This window comes from Microchirus variegatus (assembly GCF_963457635.1).
Source record: "Microchirus variegatus genome assembly, chromosome: 9".
NCBI classification, from domain to species: Eukaryota; Metazoa; Chordata; class Actinopteri; order Pleuronectiformes; family Soleidae; genus Microchirus; species Microchirus variegatus.
This window is the reverse complement of record NC_139810.1, coordinates 20,346,163-20,354,683: the sequence shown is the minus strand read 5'-3', so window position 1 is coordinate 20,354,683 and position 8,521 is coordinate 20,346,163.

Here is an 8,521-nt window from a genome sequence, read left to right as displayed (position 1 = left end):
CTTGTTAGGTCAGATGTTTCCTTATGAGAAGGTAAGACTTTTAGAGACACAATTTGTCAAAAATTATTGCATTAAAATTAAATAAAATCCAATCAAAGAGGTAAAAGAAAGGTGAGGCTCAACCACTGATCTAAACACCACAAATGCAGAATGAGTACATGCAACAAAATGTCTCTCTATTCTATTCTTTTCTATTCTATTGTGATTTTTCATGTGATGCTGTTCCTCTCATTTGTGGACTTACATGTCACAATTTATCTTTAAATCTTACACTATTCTATTCTATTACATTTAGTTGTAGTGCTCTTTTCCAGTTTTCTTTTGGATTGCATGTAAAACATACCTGCACTTTACATGTGTCACATGTTTTCAGTGTATGTGCAGAGTTTACACACCTGACTCTCACTCTAAATCTCCACTTTATTACAGTATATTACCACCATTGTACTGTGCTTGTACTGCACGTAGCAAAGGTAAGAGTACATCTCTGCTTATTTAGTCAGTTTCATGTGTACCACTGTTGTCTTACAGCAGCCCACTCAGCTCACTGACAAGCTTAATAATAAAGTCTGACAGTATCTCGTGTTTTTTTTTTTTTTTTTTTATATACGATGAAGACAGACCGAGTGTCTCTACAGAACAGACAGCAAGTTCCCAGCTTTGACCAGTGGGTGACGATATTTTACCGGCTGAACTTTGAGAAACCCCCCAACTGTTCTCGCCTCAAGACGAAGAAGGATGCTGTCATGCTGAGTGCCTCACACACATACACACACACTCACACAGTCATACACACAGAGTCACACACACACACACACACACACACACACACACACTAGCTCACAGAGCATCCCGGCAGCGATTACTCCCTCTTTATCCTCAACTCCATCATTTATGACAGCGGTATATCAAACGTGCTCCGTTGTTCCGTTATAGCTACACAAGACATACAGGTGGCATCGCAGCTGCTGTGCTGCACTGTGTAGTGGCGACACTTGGCTAACTGACGTTGGCTAATTGCCCCTCTGCCGCTGCTGGTGCTGCTGCTGCTGCTGCTGCTGCTATTGTTTGTTGTTGCAGTCTCTCATCAAACACCTCACAGATGTTGTAGATCAAGCTCTTAAAGGTAAGTGTTGTGAGCTTTAACCAGACGCCTTCTTTGCCTTTGACGTTCAGCAGCAAAACGAGGAGTGAATGACAAATATCTGAGGGGAGGATACTTTGTTAACGCACGACTGTTAAAACATACACTCTTTCTTGCTAGCCATTTGGCTAATTTGCCTATTAGCATACGCTAGCTCGTTAGCTGATAGACTTGTTTGGCCCTTGCTGTTGCTGGTTAACATGACCTAACGTTAGCGGCTAGCGCCAGTGACTAGCACTGATTGGGGGGATACCAGCTAAGAAGCAGTGTAATGTCTGGATACAAACAGTTCGTTGACACCGGTTAGCGCGGAGCACATGCAGCAAACACAACATGTCTTCATTTTATGAAGCGCTTTGTGGTCTCTGTGTGACCGTGTCCTCTGCAGCGTCTCATACCAGGCGTTTTCTCATCCTGAATTACCAGGTGTAGTGTCTCTGTTGCAGGGAGTAGTCTGAGCCCATTCAGCTATTGTCATTAGCTCATAGAAACGTTAGCCGGTGAAGCTAACTTGGTGTCTTTGTGTGTTCAGTTATTGTAATGTGTAGCTTTCACGTCGGGAGTATTAACGACTTTGTTCCAGACTGGTTTTTAAACAAAGCTAACGGTGGCTAACTGCCAAGTCTTGCTGATTTGTAAGCTCTAATATGCAAGTCTTGTAAAACCAAACCTCCACAGGAATATTTGTGAACTAAATCAACCAGCAGAGTACTTTTCATCTGGCAGACTGAGCTGTTATTATAGAGGTATTTTGGTGTTTCTGTCTGAAGCAATGAAGTGTGATTTGGAGTAAATTTGAATAGTAAGTGTGGAAATGGTATACAGTCATTGCATCCCAAACACACACAGTTTGTCCATTAAAAATAAGCTTTAAACAACAGTGTTGTGTCTACATGAATAAGTCTGTCGTTCAGTGACAGAGCTAGTGATTTCTTTTTTATTTACTTCTCATGACTCTCGCCCCTGACTCGTGCACTTTCATGTGTCTTACAGACCAGATAGCCTTCTGGACGTCACTATAACTAACTATAGAAAGTAGTAAAAGAGTCCACACCTCTATCAAGGCTGCTCAGTTTCTCACAGTGTCAACCCACTCAAGTGGTGATCTGAACCTGGATTACCACAGAAATGTTATCATTTCTTCACTGAGCCAGTACCTACATCCCCAGAAAATTTGATCGAAATCCTTCCTTTACTTTTGGAGTTATACTGCTCTCTAACTGACTAACATGGCCAAAAACATAACCTCTTTGGTGGAGGTAATGAATATACACTGATCTCGCTAATCAAACGAGTGGAAAACAACATTTGCTGTGCTGCATAAATGTTCATCTATGTCCACTTGACTGAAAGAATGTGATTTAATGCTGTTAGCTAAGCCTGTATGTGTCATAACATCAGGCCAGGCGTAAAGACATGCCTCATAAATTTTTCTGAAATCTTGCCAGAGCTGTGTCGTAAATCATGGATATGCTCAGCACCACTTTGTGTTTATTTATTAAAGGAAAAGGAATCCAACGTGGATGGGTTTTGATACTATATTTGTCTCATCAATGCCACCTGTTCAAGCCCTCTGATGATGACATAATAGTGAGAAGAGAAGCGGGTCAAATACTGAAAATATGACCCTGCAAGATACATTTATAGTGGTATTTGGTCTGCTTTTGTTTTTAGCAGTAAACTGTGATTTAGGGTTCATCATTAATTGTAAGTTTGGAAATGGTAAACGGAGTCGTCGCATAATTTCTCCATTTAAAATAAGTATATTTGTTTAAAAGACCGATCTGTTACAAGAGGTTTTATTGCGTTCTTGTGACTCATCTGACTTGTTCACTTTCTTGTACCTCATAGACGATGGAGCCTGGCTGGCACAAAGTTGCAAACCTCTGCCAAGGCAGCTCAGTTTTCCTCTGTCAAATGATTTTTTTTTTTCTTTGGGCCAGAACCTACATCCCCAGACAATTTAAACACAGTTCATTCTTTACTTTTTTTTGAGTCTTGCTGCTCACAAATTAACAGACAAACCTTGCCAATGCCACCCGTTCAATCCTTGTGGCCTCATGGCAGAATAGTGAGAAGAGAGCTGGTCACTTGACTGAAAACCTTCTCTCCTTGGTGAAGGTAGTAATTGCGTTCTGCTAACTAAGCCTGTAAGTGTCAGAACATTAGGTCAGGCGTAAGGACATAACTTTTCCAAGATCCTGACAGTGGTCTTTTATAAATAGTAGAACCCTTTATTGTTTGCAGTACACTCCATACACCATATTACATTTAGAAGTAGAATAGGACACACTATTAATAATAGTGAATTTGACGTCTGCATTTAACCCATCTTTTTACACACAAGGAGTGAACACACACTTATCTGCACCCTGCGGGGAATGCTACCTTGCTCAGGGTCACCCCAGCCCTTGACCTGTCCCAGGACTTGAACCCAATTCCCTGCCACTCGACCGTATATTTAAGTAAACAGTCCAACATGGGCTTGTTTTGTTACTTTATTTGTCTGAACCATGCCACCTGTTCAAGTCCTCTGATATTGATGTAATAGTGTGGAACGATGCGGGTCATTCAACTGAATATCAAAGGTTACATAAACACTATGTATGTCTGAGATCTAGACTAACAGCGGGTCACACACACACACACGTAAACTCATATGAATGTTTTGTGAGTGATACTGCAGTATCGTTTTTGTATTCTTCTCTGTGAGAAAAACAAAACAAAGAGAAACTCCTTTTCAGCCAGACTTATTCTGGAATACGTTCTGTATCGATTCACTGCACTTCAGCTCCTTTGATGAAACTTTTCAGCACCATAAGTCTTGCAAACGGCACGTCTGATGTTTAAGAGGGTTTTTATAACGTATGCCAGTAGCGTAGTGGTTAGTGGATTTAGTTTTTCCCCTAACTGCCACTTAGACTGTGAACTTGTCAGTTTAGCTTACAGTCTTCTGCCATTACAGGCTATATGTTGATTACTGCTTTAGCACAACCGTGACAGTAAAGCACCTTAAGGTTTCATTTATAGTTTTTGTGGAGCAGGATATATATATATATTTTTGCTTCAGTTGTGGATCTTTGAAAATAGCGCTTTAAACTTAAAATAACAGTTGTGGTGGTCATTTTCTGTTTGTTTCTTTCATGTCATTCCAAGCTCCTATATGTGGCTTTTACATGGATGTGTGGAGTCTTTTTTTTTAACCCACATTAACTGGTTATTCCAGTGGCCAGAGGAGGTTGGTTGTTTTTAATTTTGGATTTCAAGAGGTGCTGATTCAAAAATGACTTTGACTTGCACATCCAGTGACACACCCCCTTTCATTGAACATCAGAGTATCTCAGTGGCTGTAGCAGCGGCAGAGCAATGATAAGAGGTGTAATGACCCTGCTCTTTTCCTTTTAATGTCTAATGCATGTTTGAGTTATTGCTGCTCTCTGTGAGTAATATGTGGCAAATTGAAGGCTAGAGAGTGCTGAAGGAAATCTCTCTTCTTTTTCCTTTCTTTTTCTTTTTTTTTACTGCCCCTTGACACCACTTTGTTGGATGATTTGTCAATACACATGCTCTGGAATTCAATGTTTACATGCTGCGCTTGACTGTCGTCTTGTTGTTTTCACCTAGATGCTGTCGCTACATTTTTTTCTTTCACCACTAATTGTCATGAAAGATGATTGCCCTTTAAAATGCCTGGGTCTAGTTTCAGAGTTACTATGTGATGCCTACTAAAGCACTGTGGCATTATGTTGACACATTGCACGAGACGTCAGCGCTGCAGCTAGTCTGTATTTAAAAGGAAAGACGTTTTAACTTCAGCGAGGCTTTGTGTTTCTATGAAAGCTGTGCTGCCTGTTATTTTCTATGAGACTGTTAAGCCCAGGGATATTATTTACCAAACGTGAGCAGGAGAAGTAGGTAAGCAGTGAAACATGTGCTTCATAGCACAAACGCAAAAAACAAATGGGTGACATCCAGCACCTCTCGACACCAGGTTAGTAATCAGATGTATTTTATTTACCTTCTAACGCCTTTCCACAGCTGCTGCAAAGCGTTCGCGTATAGTGAGAAAGCAAGTGGATAAACTGATTTGGCCTTTTTTCTTTACAGTGCTAGATATCAATTTTATCGGAAGATGTCAGGCTGTTTTACATAGAAAATGAATGCTCTGAACAAAGGAGCAATGTTCACTCAAATACCTCTTGATGGGCCATTCAAGTGCTGTATATTCATTAAAAATAACAATCTGTCAGCACTTACTGACAACACGCACAGTGAGCCAAGCTCTCTTTATTGTTCTCTGAAGATGTTTTTCAGTTCCTCTGCCAAGAGCTGGGTAATTGGCTGTAGCAAAGCCGTGCATGTGTTGTTTTAAGATATTGGACTGACACGCACAGGTCACACTGGCAGAAAAGAGGCAAACTGCCTCTCGACGCAGGCACCCACCACACCACCGCCCCTCTACTTCCTCTTCCTGTCTGATCCCAGCAAGTCAGAGGAGATGCAAGAGTGTGGTGGATGAGCTTTCTATATATTTTTTGGTTTAGTTTTTTTTGACAGCTTCCATTCACCTCTCATAAGAAGGGATCCAAGTGTGCTGCATCATATCTCATCTTTGTTTGATTCGGGCCTAGCTCTGCAGCTCTACAATTGAGGCAGGGAGATAGCAATCGGCAAACGCTATCCTTGTTAACAATTGTGAGCTGCCTTTGCTGGTGGTATTTGATGCACTAGATGTGATCAAATCTGTTCCCCCTGTGAGCTCAGTCTCACTTCATCCTCCATATGCCGTAGTGTCTACGTGGCTGGCTTGCCGGGGATTCACATCGTTACTAATCAGACGTGTATTGTGTTTTGTGTTGTTTCCAGCCTCTCGGCAGGAGCTTCTCCTCAGGTACAGAACTTCTCTACACGTTTTGCATATTTTGCCTTGTTCTATTTTGTATGTGGGCTTCAGATTATCAGATTGCAAAGTGTTGCAACTCGCCACATTTTAGAGTCCTCTGTGATTTATGTACGTGATAGACTGTACAAAGGAGTGTGCAAGCTGGAAAGGGAGGCTTGGATAACGTTTGTGAAAGTTGAGGCAATGGAAAACAAAAGAAGGTGAACACATGCAACAGTTCTGATGATAGTGACTTTTATTTTATCACAGTACCTGTTAGATCGCGCATTTGTCTCATCGGTTATTAATCGAAATAGACTTCGGCATGCAGACAAGGTTTTGTTCTTCTTCACTTTTTTGTGTACAATAGGTCGACAAAAGCTCTTTGGCAATTACAGTGGCAAAATACATGAATTGAAAGTGTTGAAAATTAACCGTCAGCCATTTGCCATCTTGGTAAAAGAGGAAAATGAAATGGTGTAGGATCAGCTGGCTGTCCCCCGAGGAGAGGCAGAGAAAGGGGGGAGAGAGATGAAGAGGAGTGAGTGCTTTGCTTGCTACTGCTGTGTGTGTGTCAGTGCTGATTAGGTAAGAGATTGCCTCATGTAATGACACGGCATGGCGCTAGTGGTGCAGAAACACAAACAATGCATGCCAGTGTTTTACTGCGCTCACCCCCTGCAGCTGCCTGCCTGAAGATGTTTATATAGACATAAACACACTCACCCTACAATATTTCTGCATCTTAAAATGGTGTCCCCGTTTTTTAAACAAAGCTCCAAATTAATGCCATTTTGAAGCCAATAGTTTCTGTGTGTGCTGTAGCAGAGATGAAAGATGGAGGTGAATAAAGGGGAGGCACACAATGTAGTCGGTACAGATGTCTTTCAGCACTCATTATTACTACTGAGGGCAGGCCTTTTCAGTACAAACATATATTGTTAAAAAGGCTACACATGTATCATGGCATCTGCTCTGTTAACTGGATCTTAAGCACAAGGGAACATGTCATCATCTGTTCGGCTTGTGACACTTAAGGCTTCTATCAGTAGACACATTGTACAGAGCAACGGTGGCTTCGTTTTCACTCACTTGCCAAGCTGACATTATAATTTCTACAGTGTTGGATATAAGGAAAGAAATGTTATGATGGTGAATATATCTGCTGTGTTTCCTGATGCAGTGATTAAGATAAATGGTGACTATGTTATAAACATCAGAGAGCCTTGATTAGCAAGTCTAAATGATGCAGTTGATTTAATTGATTGCTTTATAGATAGTTATGTCAATATCAGTTGTCTATTATTCAGACACACTTGTCTTGATGTGATGGCTTGTTATGTTGTGTTTTTTTCTCATTTGTACGTTGTTTTACAATGCACTGGTTGTGCTTTGTGGCCCCTGTGACTAATACAGGTATCGCATTGTTCCGGTGACTGTGCACACGAGGCTCAGATAGTTTGCAGAGGCCACACCAGTGACTGATGTTTTAATGGAGACGTCACGCGAGCCAGTGGTGAGCTCAGGGTTCATGCAGCCATAAGGAAATGACCCCCACGACATTGTGCCGCTTTCCACTCTGCTCTTCGCGAGGTGCCTCCGGTAAACTGTGTTGTTGCTCGCCCTTGCAGGTTAGGCACACCTATTGAGCCCCGCTGAGGCTTCGGTTTAGGTTCTGGGACTTAGAGCTGGATCGACTAGGTTTAAGGATGGACATCTTGTCTCTGTACCCGTCTTCCAGCCAGCCAGCACAGAGAAAATGAGTTCTGAGGATTGGGTTTAGATTTGCCACTGTAGCACTTCCACTCTCATACACTGTAGCTACCATCAGGGGGGAGGCTGTCAGAGAGCGGAGAGAGAGCGGGAGGGTGGACAGAAAAAAACAGCTAAGCACAGCAGTGCTATCTAATAGATCAATTTGTAATAAATCTGTTGCCTCAAGCTGTTGTTGTTCGCTTCTACTCAGTAAAAGGTGTCTGGGTTTCTCAGGCAAGAAAATGCTTGTCAGGCTGGGTATACAGAGCTATCAGTGGATGAGACGTGCCTAAAGCACAGTAAATCATTTTCTCTGTACTCACTTTACATAGGTCGAAACACATTGGTCTCTTATCAGCACATTCCACTGGTCAAAAAGGTAGGTTATAACCAATCGATAGGGCTGAGCGTTAAAATGAGGAAGTAACGCTCCCCTCACATTAAATTTTCCCATTATCCAATATGAGCCATTAATCATGATGAAGGAGCTATTGATTAGGCTATCAGAGGTGGTTGGTCAATTTATTTGCCAAGAGTCATTTCACAGTGTGAGGATCTGTTGAAGGAGCACTGCTCTGACTGGAAAAAACAAGCAGCGTGAATTAAAATGGCCCCATTATTATGACAACAGTTTGATCTTTAAGGTAACAAAAGAGCGGGCCTCTATAAGGACCACATGGGACCTCTGGTGCTCCTCCTCCACGAGCAGCCATATGGACCGTACTAATTGTGTTTTACGG